Source organism: Oryctolagus cuniculus, chromosome 12 (assembly GCF_051225735.1).
Source record: "Oryctolagus cuniculus isolate XC-2025 breed Fujian yellow rabbit chromosome 12, ASM5122573v1, whole genome shotgun sequence".
NCBI classification, from domain to species: Eukaryota; Metazoa; Chordata; class Mammalia; order Lagomorpha; family Leporidae; genus Oryctolagus; species Oryctolagus cuniculus.
The window spans coordinates 54,312,052-54,326,413 of NC_142878.1; the positions used below are offsets into that span (position 1 = coordinate 54,312,052).

The 14,362-nt window shown below is 47.5% G+C and overlaps 1 non-coding gene across 1 annotated transcript; it reads left to right on the forward strand.

The window, feature by feature from the left end:
* Positions 1 to 1,099: 1,099 nt before the first annotated feature.
* On the forward strand, positions 1,100 to 1,193 carry TRNAY-GUA (transfer RNA tyrosine (anticodon GUA)). Its single transcript has 2 exons — positions 1,100 to 1,136; positions 1,158 to 1,193. It is a non-coding gene; the product is annotated as a tRNA-Tyr (tRNA).
* The last annotated feature ends 13,169 nt before the right edge of the window (positions 1,194 to 14,362 follow it).

Consider the following 14,362-nt stretch of genomic DNA (forward strand, 5'->3'; position numbering starts at 1 on the left):
AGCACAAACAGGGGCCAAAGGTGGAACCTTCAGCCTTGAACGGCTATGCCCCTGGTGGTTTTGGGTCAGCTGGAGCCTGCCTTCAGTGCTTTGTGGGACGATTAGCAGTGGGCTGGTGAGTGGGCTTTGGTGCCCAGCAAAAGCTCCCTGTGAACTCTTCCTGTGACAGTGTCACAGTGGGCTTGGATAGTGGACCCCATCTTCATCCTCATACAGGAGACAGGGATTCCTAGGTGTGCGTACCGGTCAAGGAGTGACCACAGACTCATTGGCCAGTAACTGGGTCACTGGTGTGTGGCTTGCCTGCCTCCCCATTGGTCTTTCATTGGGTGGGTGGGTGGGTGGGTGAACTCGGGGCAGTGGGCACCAGGCAGGTGCCTTTGCAAAAGACTGGGGATTGAGGAAGGTGTCCAGGGTGCACACTATCAGTTTGCTTTACTTTTCCACAAAGCCCACAGAACCTTGCTTGCTGCAGGAGGCTGCTGTGGGACTGCAGTGGAGGGGAGCCAGTGGGCTGCCCAGCCCTGGCATCGGCGACAGGTATTTTTCATGCTTTCCCAAGCCCCAGGCATGGCCTCCTCCCGCTGTGCCCCATGCTTTCTCTGTGGCTTGCCATGGAGCCTTCCTGTGTGATCCTGAAAGTGAGCCTAGGGCTTCGAGGATGGGAGGGTGGAAGGGCAGGCCGTGTCAGGGCCAGGGGACTTGAAACTGGAAAGGCCAGGTTGTTAGCCACGGCTAACCCTCTGCAGATTTTGCTGAGGGTGCCCATTCCGGTTTTCCGTCTTTCCTCCCTCAGAAACCCCTCCCCCATCGGACCCACTCCTGCATTTTGCCAACCTCCCCCCCCCCCCCCCGTCACCTGCTCCATGTGCATTCACGGCCTGTGGAGAGGGGGGAAAGGCGAGGGCAGAGGGGCAACAAAGCAGCAGGTACAAGTCCCGCAATCCCCTTGGCAACCGCTGCCCCGGAAGGCGCTCTGTGGCCAGCTGCCAAAGCGGGCTGGGTGTCCCTGGCTTAGTCCTGTAACACCTCTAGCCTTCCAGGGACTCGGCCTCCTTCACTCCAGAAAACGGAAGGACCCAGGCCTGGTGGTGTGCACCCTTCGATAGCTCAGCTGGTAGAGCGGAGGACTGTAGAGTGGATTTCTATCTGTGGGCATCCTTAGGTCGCTGGTTCGACTCCGGCTCGAAGGACGTGCCTTACATTTTGCCCCGATAGGAGCCCTCGCTCTGCCGGGCGGGGGCAGCCTCCACACAGGTCACACTCTACAACTGGCAAAGCCTTTGTGCACCACCTCCCTAGCTGGGTGTTTTCCTTACTGCCCCGGAGGGCGAACACGCCAGCTCCTCCCGCTCCTACCCTCCAGAAGCACTCCTGGGGGCGTTTTCCTTAGAGACCACCCAGATTCCCCCGCCACCACCCTATGCTGGTAAGCTCGTCTATTGTTATTCACAGACCGTGCCTCGGCAGGAACTGGAGAGCCCCGGGGCTCTGGGCGCCTGCCTGCGCTCTCCGCGGCCTCAGTCCGCTCTCCAGGCGGGCAGGAAGGCGAGTCGCTGGAGACGCGACAAGTTCACGTCCAGTACACCTCCAGGAGTACAGACCTCAGACCACTCAGACATCTCCCGGCGGCAAAACACGTGCTTTCCCTCTAGTCTCGCTCTTGTCTCACCATCCGGGATTCTGTCTCCCCCGCCCCATTTGTGTTGAATGTTTCCTTCTCTTTCTTGGTATGCAGACAGAACTTTCCATCGGATCAGTTTCAAGTGCACAGTGTTTTGAATGAACGGCAGCATGACTGACGGTGCATCTCAATAGCAACATGCGCTCCCGCAGTGGCTTTTTCAGCTGTTCTCTTGGTCCGTGCCCTGGGTGAGTGACTGGAGAACTCAAATTTTGGCCTCGTGTGTTGGTAACTCTTTGTGTTTCGCCAAGTGATGGTTTGGCTTCTGTCGGAGAGCAGTGATTTCTTGCAGCCTGCTCTTGCCACTGGGTATGCACAGCTGAGCTTCATCACAATGTGACTGCTGTCTCGCAGGTCACTATCTATAGAAATCTTCAGCTTGTGATCCAAGATTGCACTCTGGGACTTTATTGTATGCTTTCGAATGTTATTCCTTAATTGTACTGAGGTGATGCTTTGGCATTTTATCTTCGCTATTAAAAATATATCCACCTAAGAAATTCTCATGGATTATTTAATCAATAAAGTAAGTCCTGCACCTCTCCTAGCTCATGAACCTGGGTGTGTTGTGCTGTAAGCTGAGCTGTAATACTGATGCTCCTTAGGATTAGTATTCAGGTAAGTTTGGTTCACAAACAGCTTAATAAACCCCTAGCCTGTCTCAGTTGTTGGAATCAGAGAATAAAATATACATATGTCTTAAAATATGTTAATAAGAGACTTGGGTCTGGAAACAGACTGTTAGAATCCAGCATGCTCAAAAGTGCCTTTAAGGAAGGATGCATGCAAACTGAGGTTGCAAAGTGTTAGTTGCATTAGGTTGGACTGTGTAGTAGTATCTAGGGGGGGATGCCCATCACCATTTAGCCTATTGAGTTTTAGGACAGAAGTAGGAGTAAATCTGTGATCAAAGGAATGGGATGGATACAGAAAAGTCAGGGTGAGTAACCAGAAGATGGAACAGAATTGTTTTTCTAAGTGTAAATGGTATCACAGGAGCATGCACCAGATTCCAGCAAGGAGTCAGAAAGTAATGTATGGAATTTTATTCTATCCTTTGTATTCTAACTGCTGCTCACACCAGAAACAGGGGGAAGATTTCCTAACACCTCTTTTGAATCTTTATAGGGCACCAAGACTAAAGTGAGGGTCCGATGGATCAGTAGGCAGTTAGGTTGGTCCCAGTGGAAAATAAGGAAAGGGAAGTCCCTCTACTAGGTTTCAAAATGCTTGCCTTCCCCAAAAATTATCTTTAGCAAGGTCAAAGTGCCTATCTCACTCCTTGGGAGCTTCCAGTCTTAATCGAGAAAGTAGCAAGGGAGTGGTGATTCTACCCTTCTGATGGTTTTTGTCTTATCATGAGCAAGCTAGACAGGACAGACAAGATTGTAAAACTGGACTCTTGATGGGCTTTGTCCTGGCCTTCTGATTGTTAGCTGTGGCTCTGTTTTGTTTTATTTTCTTTCCCCCAAAAGTGTTTAAAAGACTCAGACCCTCATAGTTCAGTGGGTTTTGCCTCTCTTAGAGCAACCCCTCCAGGCCACTCCTACAGGAGGTCTCTGACTTAAATAAATCTTGCTTTTCTGTCATGCAAGACAAAGAATTGAGGTTGTCTTTTGTCACCATTTCATCTGTAACATTATGACACTCGAGATATATATATATATATGTATATATATATATATATATTATTGCCCAGGATGACAAGCAGGAGAAAATGTATGTTACATCTATGTCCTTCCACATTCACCCCCACTCCTTACATTTCCGGTCTCATTGTCAAAGTCCCTGCACACACATTTAGCAGGTGCCTCTCTTGGGTCACTTGACAGATGAGGGCAAAAACATTGCTGACACTAAAAGACAAAATCCTATGTTGAGCAAAAGCTTTGCCTTCTTTCCAGATGTGACAGAAGGAGGGGAATTGGGAAATCTTCATCCAAGAGGTATAAAAATTATCTTCTCTCGGCTGGTGCCACGGCTCAATAGGCTAATCCTCCACCTGCATCGCTGGTACGCCGGGTTCTGGTCCTGGTCGGGGCGCCGGATTCTGTCCCTGTTGCCCCTCTTCCAGGCCAGCTCTCTGCTGTGGCCAGGGAGTGCAGTGGAGGATGGCCCAAGTGCTTGGGCCCTGCACCCCATGGGAGACCAGAAGAGGCACCTGGCTCCTGCCTTCGGATTAGCGCGGTGCGCCAGCCGCAGCGGCCATTGGAGGGTGAACCAACGGCAAAGGAAGACCTTTCTCTCTGTCTCTCTCTCTCTCTCACTGTCCACTCTGCCTGTTTCAGTTTCATCAGCACTTGCACAGAATTTGTCCTCTGAATATATTTAATTATTTACTGGCCATAAAGCATCTCAAGAACCAACCACTCAAGAAGGAAGAGGGTTTGCCTCTTGCTGGTGTTAGGTAGGAAGTTAGATATGAGCTTATGCGTGTATGACAGGCCTAAAGAGAAGACATCTATATCCAGCGTATGCATCTGCATCTCAAAGTCATCCCGATAATGTTTCAGGGGCAGCCTGGCATTCGCATCCTTCCCTGCCCCCTTCTACCTGATAACCTGCCAGGTGGAGGTCCCCACCCCTTCTGCCTGACCAATCTTCCACAATCTCCCAGGTGCAGCCCAGTATCTGCATTTCAAACACCCTGCTCCCAGATCCCCATTCTCTAGGGGGTCCTGCTCTAGGGGGTCCTGCTCACCCTTCCTCTGAACCCAGGATGGCACTAGCTAGGCTTCCTCCTGTGTGATACCTTCAAAGGAAAACTCAGATAGGAGCTTCTTAATATTTACAGCCATAAAATCCTTTGTTTCAGGAGGAAATAAATGTGTGAAGACAGACTCATCTCCTTAACCCCCCACCCCCCCGCACCCCGCCCCGGCCTCAACCGGACTGTGCGTGCTCAGCCCTCACCTCTCTGCTGAGCCACCCGCCTGGTCTGGCCAGGTGTAATCTCTCCACTCAACCATGTAACCTTGCTCCACCCCCACCCCCCCTCCAAGCAACTGCACTCTCTCTCAGGTCCTGTCTGGAGAGGTGCCCACCCGTTCTTGGGGACGTCCCTACCTTAATAAACTTTGCTACTTTTTACTTTCCACTACTCTGTCTCACGCCTGAATTCTTTCTTGCGCGAAGACAAGAACCTTCCATTCTCCAGTAACGCTGGGACCTGAAACTTAGATCAATATTGAACCTCTATGTGGAACATCTTAAGTGGTCTCAAAGAGCCTGTACATGACATTTTCTTCTTTTAAATACTAGGATTAATTAGAAACCAAGGATTTTGCCATTCTCCTTCTCTTCACTCAGGTTAATACTAGCAATCAGGAAGGAAGTGGTCCAAGACTGATAAAATGACTTTTGGAATGTAAAATCCATACACCAGAAATGTAAAAACCCAGCCTCAAATTGCAATATTTTCCAGTCATGGGTCAAATAATGGACAATAGGTGTCAGAATCTTTTCAGGACAGAGCCTGAGACATGTAATCCTTTGGAATCCATATTTTCCTTTGCATCACATATCATGTGCAGACTGAAATACTTTGGGCATTTTGAGGCGAAGTGCCCTTGTTTAAATACTGGCACCTGCTCCAGTCAGAAGCATTGAGCAGTTTGCAGGTCAACACCCTCCCAAAGGGGAAAAGGTGGGGCCCCGGCACCTGGGAGCCAACAGAAATCACATGGCGACTCCTCCTCATCAGGATCAGAAAGCTATTCCTCTTTTACAAGGCGTCTGAGAGCCACGCCTGGGATGACAGCATAAAAAACACGCCTTTGCTTACAATGCACAGCTCCTTGTTTTTCCATGATTTCCCCATTGTTGTCGCCCCCTATCAGAGCAGGAATCTGAGTCACAAAAGGGCAAATAGTTGAACTATCCTCAGAGAAAAGTTAACACTGTCCCAAAAGACAGATCTTTTTTATAGGTGGAATTTTTCTTCCTCTAACCTTAATATCTTACTGAAAATAGTGGAGACCCAGAAAGCACTCCTGAAGTAGCCAACTTAATCCCATTCTCCTCACTCCACCCTCACCCACACTCCTGGGCTTACACATGCAAGGTGATAACAAGGTTCCTGCTCTGCTTCAATGGCTCTGCCTCCTCTCCTGTCAAGCATCTTTTATTTTCTCCTATTCACTGCAGGATCATCTTTCCCCAGAATCTTTTCCTAGTTCCCCAAGTCCTAATTTGCTGCTCCCCTACTTTGTTTCTTTGATCTTCCTCTGTTACATCTTCCCACATACCATTGACTCTACTAATAAGCTTTGACATCTTCTTTGGGAGTGAGCCCCTTGAAATCTGGGATAATGTCATCATGATTTTGGTTTCATCAGCATCTTGCATAAAATTTGCACTCTGCATATATTTAATTGTTTACTGGCCATGAAGCCTCTCAAAATCTGCTCAAGATCTGCAAGGATGAGGGTTCTAAATACATTGTTACAGCTTGGAGTAACGATCTACTTTACTGGAAGACAAAAAAAGGCTCCCAATTTCTTCTAGGAACCAGAGGTGCTATATTCTAAGCCAGAGCCTCTTGTTTTCTAGAATAAAATGCAAATGAAGAAGCTTCTGGGAATTACATGTAGTGGGATGTTAAAATCAACCATACCACTAAGGAAACTTGAAATTATATATCAAGGAAATTTGAAAAGTATATATATACATGATAACCTACTTGCTGACATTGGAGAAATGACAAATATAAAAAAAACCAGTCAGCCAAAATCTGGGAGAGGTACTAATCCAGAGTGATAGGAACTAGAAAATCCCCACATTTGTGGAAGTAACTCATTTTATGAAGCTGTTATGAATTCTGCAGTAGAAGTAGACAAGGACATTAAAGAAAGAATTATTATAGGCCAGCGTCATTCATTCACATGGGTATTAAAATTCTAAATTAAAAAAAAGCAATTAAATAGACAATGACTTTCTGGATAAGACCGCAAAGCACATATAATAATAGGAATTAAATTAAAAAATGCTCTTCTACCTGATAATCTGTTAATTACTGATAGAGATGTGTTGAAGTCACCAATATAATGGTGAATTTGTTGATTTCTCCTTGCAGTTCTATCAGTTTTTGCTTCAAGTATGTTGAGGCTGTGCTGTGCTTGCCCACACAGTAATGATTGCTATCTCTTCCTGCAGAATTGACTCCTTTGTCGTTACATAAACTCCCTCTATCGCTGATAATTTTCTTTAAAGTCTGCTTTGTCTGTAATTAACATAGCAACCCCCTCTTTCTTTTGACTGGTATTAGCCTGGAATATCTTTCTGCATCACTTTATTTATCTTTTCTATCTTTGTATTTAAAGTGGGCTTTTTTGGACAACATAGAATTTGGTCTTTAAAATATATAATATATATATTCTGATAATCTTTGTGTATTTGACCATTCACAATGAGATTTACATAGTTTGATTAATATCTACTACATTTTAGCTACTTTATATCTATTGTCCTTGTTCTTTGTTTCTTTTTTGTCTTCTACTCTTTCTCTGTTTTTTTGTGTTTCTAATTGATCTTTTTTATATGATTACATTTTTCTTCTCCCTTAAAGTATATCAGTATATTTTCTATTTAAAAAATTTTAGGGCCGGCGCCGCGGCTCACTAGGCTAATCCTCCGCCTTGCGGCGCCGGCACACCAGGTTCTAGTCCCGGTCAGGGGCGCCGGATTCTGTCCCGGTTGCCCCTCTTCCAGGCCAGCTCTCTGCTGTGGCCAGGGAGTGCAGTGGAAGATGGCCCAAGTGCTTGGGCCCTGCACCACATGGGAGATCAGGAGAGGAACCTGGCTCCTGGCTTCAGATCAGCGCTGTGCGCTGGCCGCGGCGGCCATTGGAGGGTGAACCAATGGCAAAGGAAAACCTTTCTCTCTGTCTCTCTCTCTCTCACTGTCCACTCTGCCCTAAGGTGTGTGCTTTGTATTTATAACTAATCTAAGTCTACGTTGTTTGTGAATAATCTGATATTGTTTAACAGTGGTTAAACGGTTACTTTGAAACATAATATTCTCAATTTCTTCCTCTTGACCCTTACAATATTGTTGCATTCATTTCTCTAATCTATTGCTATAATGACCCAATATATTTTGCTATTAGTATTTTTAATAAACTTATCTGATAGATCAATAAGAACAATCAATTTTATCTTTTTCTCTCTATTACTCTTCCTTTTTTATGCAGATCTGAGATTCTGAACCAGGGAAAAGAACTCTGAAGAATTTCTTCTAACATTTCTTTCAAGGCGTGTATGCTAATCTCGATTTTTGTCTGTGAATATCTTTGTCTTTTAACCTTTGAAGGATAATCTTACTGAATACAGAATTTTATGATGGTGTGTTTTTTGACTGCTTGTTTCAACACTGAACATTTCACTTACATTTTTGAAAAATATTCTGACAAACTTTTGCTTTTTTGGACAAATTTTAAAGTTTAGTTTTATGTACTTGAAAGGCAGAGCATCATATATATATATTTTTTTTTTTTTGACAGGCAGAGTGGACAGTGAGAGAGACGGAGAGAAAGAATCATATATATTTTAATAATATTTTCCATGGACTTTTAAATACCCCCTATCTGTATGATTTCAGACTTTTTTGCACCATAATAAACTTTGTGTTTCTTGTGTGTGTGCGTGTGTGTGTGTGTTTTGTAAAGATTTTATTTATTTATTTGAGAGGTAGAGTTACAGAGAGAGAGAGAGATGGGAAGGTCTTCCATCTGCTGGTTTACTTCCCAAATGACTACAATGGCCACAGCTGAGCTCATTTGAAGCCAGGAGCTAGGAGCTTCCTCCCGGTCTCCCACACGGTTGCAGGGGCCCAAGGGGCCATCTTCCATGCTTTCCTAGGCTATAGGCAGAGCTTATGGAAGAGGAACATTGGAAGAGGAACAGCCAAGACTAGAACCAACGTCCATATGAGATGCCAATAAAGTTAGCTTTAAACTTTATTTTCCATGAACCTTCTGAGGTACCCTCATACTTATGCTGAAAATATATTCTTGTTTATCTGAAATTCAACTGGGCATCCTGTATTTTAGCTACAACCTTAAGGCAGAGCTGGTTGTATTTTGACCTGACAAGGGTTGTGATTTTCCAGAGAGGAAAGATAAGACCTCGGGGGTCACCAATATGTCAAGAGTGGGTGGAGATGCAGAAGTCAGTGAAAGTATGGGAGAAGAGATTGTTAGGAAAATGGCACAGTTTCATCTATGGTGCGATCTACATCCTGACACCTAGGCTCTAGCCCCTGCCACCATTGCTGGAAGCCAGGTGGCCACAGGGCCCAACTGCTGTTGTCAAGCTCCACCCCCATCCTAATGGGATTCGCTATTCCTACTTCCCTGCCCACCCCCTGGAAAAGGAATATTAGACCCGCTTCCCAGACATGTGCTCTCTCTTTTTACATGTGGCTCACTCTCTGCGCTATCTGCTCTCTTCTCCCTCTCTCATCTCTCCCTCTCTCGTCATTCCCTCTCCCTTCCCTCGTCTCTTTTCTCCTCGCTAGCTCCTCTCCTCTCCGTCTCTCTCTCTTACACTCTCCTTCTCTCTCTTTTTCCTTCTTTGCCCGTTCCCTCTGGTCTGCTGGGTTTTCCCCCAATAAACCCTTTCCCTTACTCTGGTGCTTGGTGTGTTTTGTGACGGCCTAACAGAGATGCCACAATAGTCACATATGCCAGGTACCAAAAGGAGTCCCAGCAATGGGAGCATCAGGGCTCCTGGAGATGTGACCAGGACACGTTCCTCCAAAGTCTCACTTCAAGCCAGAGTGCGGTGGGTTGAAGAGCCTGTGGGGGCGGGGCGGGGGTTGACCCAACTCCTAGAAGCCTGGCTTTGAAGGAGAAAGCAGGGTCAGGGCATCAGTACAGAAGCTTCATAATCGTGGGAACTCCATCTCTCAAGAGTTCTGGGGGGTAAAGGCAGATTTCGTTTCCAGGCGCATGACGCTGAGTTCTGACATCTCCAGTTGTTCAGATCTGATGTATGGTGGCACCATTGCTTCTTCTAAATAATGAAGGCCAAAGGCTTAGTGAGAGTCCCAGAAAGAGCCTTGGAGTTGAGGCCCTGCTGCCTGTGAGCAAGCAAGATGCTGTTGGCACACGTGGAAGAGAGATGAGCGAAGTGTTGGAGGAGAAGAGAAAGCTAATTCTGAGAATCTGTAAACGTGTATTTTTCCTCCTAAATGACCAGGTTCAGGATTGTCAGTGAGGACATGGAAAATCTCTAGTTCAAATTTTAGACTCTTCAGGTTGTCTACAGGGAAATATCTCACCTCTCAAAGAGAACAAAGCAGGCCGTCTCTCCTCTGCCCATGCATCTTCTAAGTAGCATTTTTAATGTTGCTTAACAGTGAAAACTGGAATCCACAGACGTGTGTTCACTCAAGGAAGAAATCCCTTGGCACTGTCACATAAACTGGTTTTTCCTGAACCCTGAGTTTTAAAGTAGTTCAGTTGACTTGGACCTCGACACATGGGGAGGGAAGCCTAAGCTAAGCCATGATCCATAATAATAAATGAAAAATAACTCGATAAAATGGACTATGAGGCCAAGATTGTGAGAAGAGGGTAAGAAACACGACTCCCATAAACAAGGAAAACATCATGACTTTTCTTGAGATCTGAAGAGAACCAAGTAGATTCCACTCAAGGGGAGTATTCCTCCGGGCAGATAATACAGAGACTGTGCTGCGTATTGAAGTGCTCAGGGGGGAGGTGGCTGCCATCGAAGGCAGGAGGAGGAAACCCACGGAAATATAAGGAGGTGAGCGTGTCGGTTTGGAATAGTCAGGAGCCCACTAAGCTCTGTGCCTTCACTGATGCTCAGTGTTCTGAACGCTTGGGACGAGGGCACAACAGGACGCAGGTGTGCGGACAGTGCTGCTAGGAGACCAACAGGCAGCCGGGTCCGCTTCCAACCATCCCTCCTTTCCACTGAAGAGAGAGCTTGAAGCCGCCACGGGAGGAACAGCAAACCCGCTCCCCGCGAGGCCACACGCAGGGGCTCTGGGCTCCGCAGGAGGAGCAGCCAGGCCTGTCTAATTCTGGGGGAGAGAGGTAGGAAAGCCGCAGGCCCAGAGACAGAAGACTTGCAGCTGCTGAGAGGGAAATGCGGAAGCGAAACTCCTGGCCCCAACCCGCCCGGGGCAGGGCCGGAAATCCGGCTCGCAATCCTGCAGATTCCACGGAAAGTCCGGTTAGGCTGGAGCAGCGGCTGGACACTCAACGCCCAAGACCAACCTTCAGGCTAAGCGGCTCTCACGACCTGGACGACAGACGAAGTCACGGCTTTGGCTGTGGGGTGCTGGGGTTCTAGGGTGAGCCCAGGCGCTCCGCAGCTCCCGCCAAGGCCGCTCGCTGGCCCCCTAAATGCGGCCCTGCCAGAGGGTCCTCTGAGGACGCTTGACCACCACCCCATCACGTCGTAGCGCGCTTACTACTAAACAGATGGTGCCCCGAGTTTGGGGTGACCGGCTTCCACCTGAAATTTGCGAAGACCAAGTCGGAAGACAAGGTGTCCTGCGCTTTTCAGACGGCGCTGAGGAGCCGGAGCCCCTCCAAGTGGCCAAGAGGACGATTATGAGGGGGCGCAGCAGGCAGAAGCAGGGCCGATCGAAGGAAAGCGCGCGCCGGGCGGGCCGTGGACCCGCAGCACAGCGGGTCTGAAAGGTCGGAAAGCAACGGCTGCTGGACACGGGGCAGGGGGAGGGGATGTCCGCAGGGAGCCCAGGTGCCAGCTCTCAGACCCCCGCCCCTCTGCTGAGAGGCCTGCGCTGCCTAGCCCCGGTGACGGGGACGGTGACGGAGGGTTCAGCGGTTGTGACGAGGCGTAGGGGCTGGGGTTCCAGAGCGGAGGGAGGGGTCTTAGCGGCCTGCTCCGGGCTCCGCTTCCTCCTCGCCTAGGGCCAGCGCCCCAGAGTCACCAATCAGGTGTGGGTGCAGGAAGCAGACAACAAGTAGCTTAGCGGGAGGGGGAAGGCACGGCCTGGTAACCCCTCAGCACCTGTGGATCGCCTGGAACGTGCTGTAAGGAGGGACTTAGGCATCGTAACCTCCTGGCCCTGGGGACAGAGGTTTTTGTTTTGTTTTGCATTCCCCTAGGTATTTTCAAGCTAAGTTTGGACTCCATCGACTGTAAGCCTCTGGAGAGGGTAACAGCTGCTTTCTCGAGTAGTGCCGCAAACTCGGATGTCTCCAATGAGTCATCGAAGTACAAAGTTGCATTTGACGCTTACCAAGTGCTCAGGAGGAACCCGGTTTGCAGTCGCCTCCTGTGCCCCGCGGCGCCTGCGGTGGTGTGGAAGGTTCAGCAGACTCCTAGGTCGCAGCTCCAAAGGAGAAAGCACTGCCGTGGGTCGCTCCGGCCAGGGAGGGCACGGAATGTCAACAAATGCTGCAAGAAGTCACTGAGAATCCAGCAGAGATAAGAGGGATTTTTATAATGTAAGAAATAAGCTCTAGAGAAGTCAACAAAATAGAGAAGACAGGACGCTTGAAGGAAGGGATAAGAAGTGACGATTTCAGATTACCCATGAAAGAATTAAATTCCAGCTATAGAAAGCATAAAGTGCAAGAAGCACAATGTGGGCAGTGCAGGACGTGAAAAATCCAAACATAGACATGTCGTAATGAAACTCAGCATTTCAAAATTAGAGATCTTACAAGCAGAGGGGTGAGGGGATGACAATTAAGATATTTGACTTCCAGCAGCAGTAAGGAAAGATAAAAGCAGTGAGGAGAGAAAATAACTCTTAGAATCATGTATACAGAAAAACTGTCTAGAACAATGGTGAACAACGTTTCTCAGGTAAATAAAAATGGAGGATTAAAGCCCAACAGACCTTTTGTAAAGGAATATCTAAAAGATGTATTGCAGGAAGACAGAGAATGAGCCTAGAAAGATGAAGATACAAAAGTCGAGAAAGAAATTGGTACCCATGTAGATAAAAATGGTCAATAAATATACATATCCGTATGCCCTTCTGAGGTTCCATTAAAACTCATAGCATGTCCACTTGTGGCGCCGGCACCCCGGGTTCTAGTCCTGGTTGGGGCGCCGGATTCTGTCCTGGTTGCTTCTCTTCCAGTCCAGCTCTCTGCTGTGGCCCAGGAGTGCAGTGGAGGATGGCCCAGGTCCTTGGGCCCTGCACCTGCATGGGAGACCAGGAGGAAGCACCTGGCTCCTGGCTTCGGATCAGCGCAGCACACCAGCCGTAGCGGCCACTTGGGGGGTGAACCAACGGAAAAAGGAAGAGCTTTCTCTCTCCCTCTCTCTCTCTCTCTCTCACTGTCTAACTCTGCCTGTCAAAAAAATAAAATAAATAAACACTCATAGCATGGGAAAGGAAACAATAGCAACTCAGATTGGGCAAGTGGGTAGCACTCATAACTAGTAGTAACTTAGTAGTAACTGAATGGCAAGCCTGATTAAGAACGATTTGTTCTACTGAAGTATGGAGGAAACACAAGTAACAGCATGATTTATCCCACAGAATTCCTTTACATTTCAGGAGGCTGGATGAATGTCAGGCTAAGTTAGGAAGTCAGATGCTGGGTACCATATTTACCACCATGCCAATTGCTCTCACTCTCACAATCCAGCAAAACTCTGAATAAATTTGTCCCTGGCACAGGTTAAAAGACAAGTTCACTAGATTGCTGAAAATAAGGGCACTGTAATAAACACCAAGGGTTAAATAAATAAATGTCCACTGCGTGCTGAGATAATTATCTAAGCTATCTTTCTCACTTAGCTTCCACAAATCTGGCAGCTTGACAGTAGCCAAGAAGTTTCTTTGGGACTCTGCAAAAACAGTATGAAATTTCCTCAAAAAATTATAAACAGAACTACGGAATGATCCAGCAATTCCACTTCTGGATTTTATATATAAAGGAAATGAAATCAATATGTTGAAGAGATATCAGCACTTCCATGTTCATTGCAGCATTATTCATAATAACCAAGATAGAGTTAACCTAAGTGGCCATCAGTAGATGAGTAGATAAAGCAAATGTGGAACGTAAGTACAGAAGAATCCTATCCTTCCTTTAAAGAGTCCGGCATTGTGGCGTAGCAAGTAAAGCTGGGCTTCTCATATGTCCTGGCTGCTCTACTTCTTTTTTTTTTTTTATTTTTTTAAATTTTATTTGACAGATAGAGTTAGACAGTGAGAGAGAAAGGTCTTCCTTCCGTTGGTTCACACCCCAAATGGCCACCATGGCTGACACTGCGCCGATCTGAAGCCAGGAGCCAGGTGCCTCCTCTTGGTCTCCCATGTGGGTACAGGGGCCCAGAGACCCGGGCCATCCTCCACTACCTTCCCGGGCCACAGAAGAGAGCTGGACCGGAAGAGGAGCAACCGGGACCAGAACCCGGCACCCATATGGGATGCTGGCGCCGCAGGCGGAGGATTAATCAAGTGCTGGCTGCTCTACTTCTGACCCAGCTCCCTTCTAACAGCCTGGGAAAAGCAGCAGAAGATGGCTCCAATCCTTGGGCCTCTGCCACCCACATTGGAGACCCAGATGAAGCCCTTGGCTTCGGCCAGGCTGTTGCAGCTATTTGAGGAGTGAAGCAGCAAATGGAAGATCTCTCCTTCTTTCTCTGTAACTCTTCCAGATAAATAATTTTTTTTTAAAAAAAAGAGGAAATATTGTCATTTGTGACAACA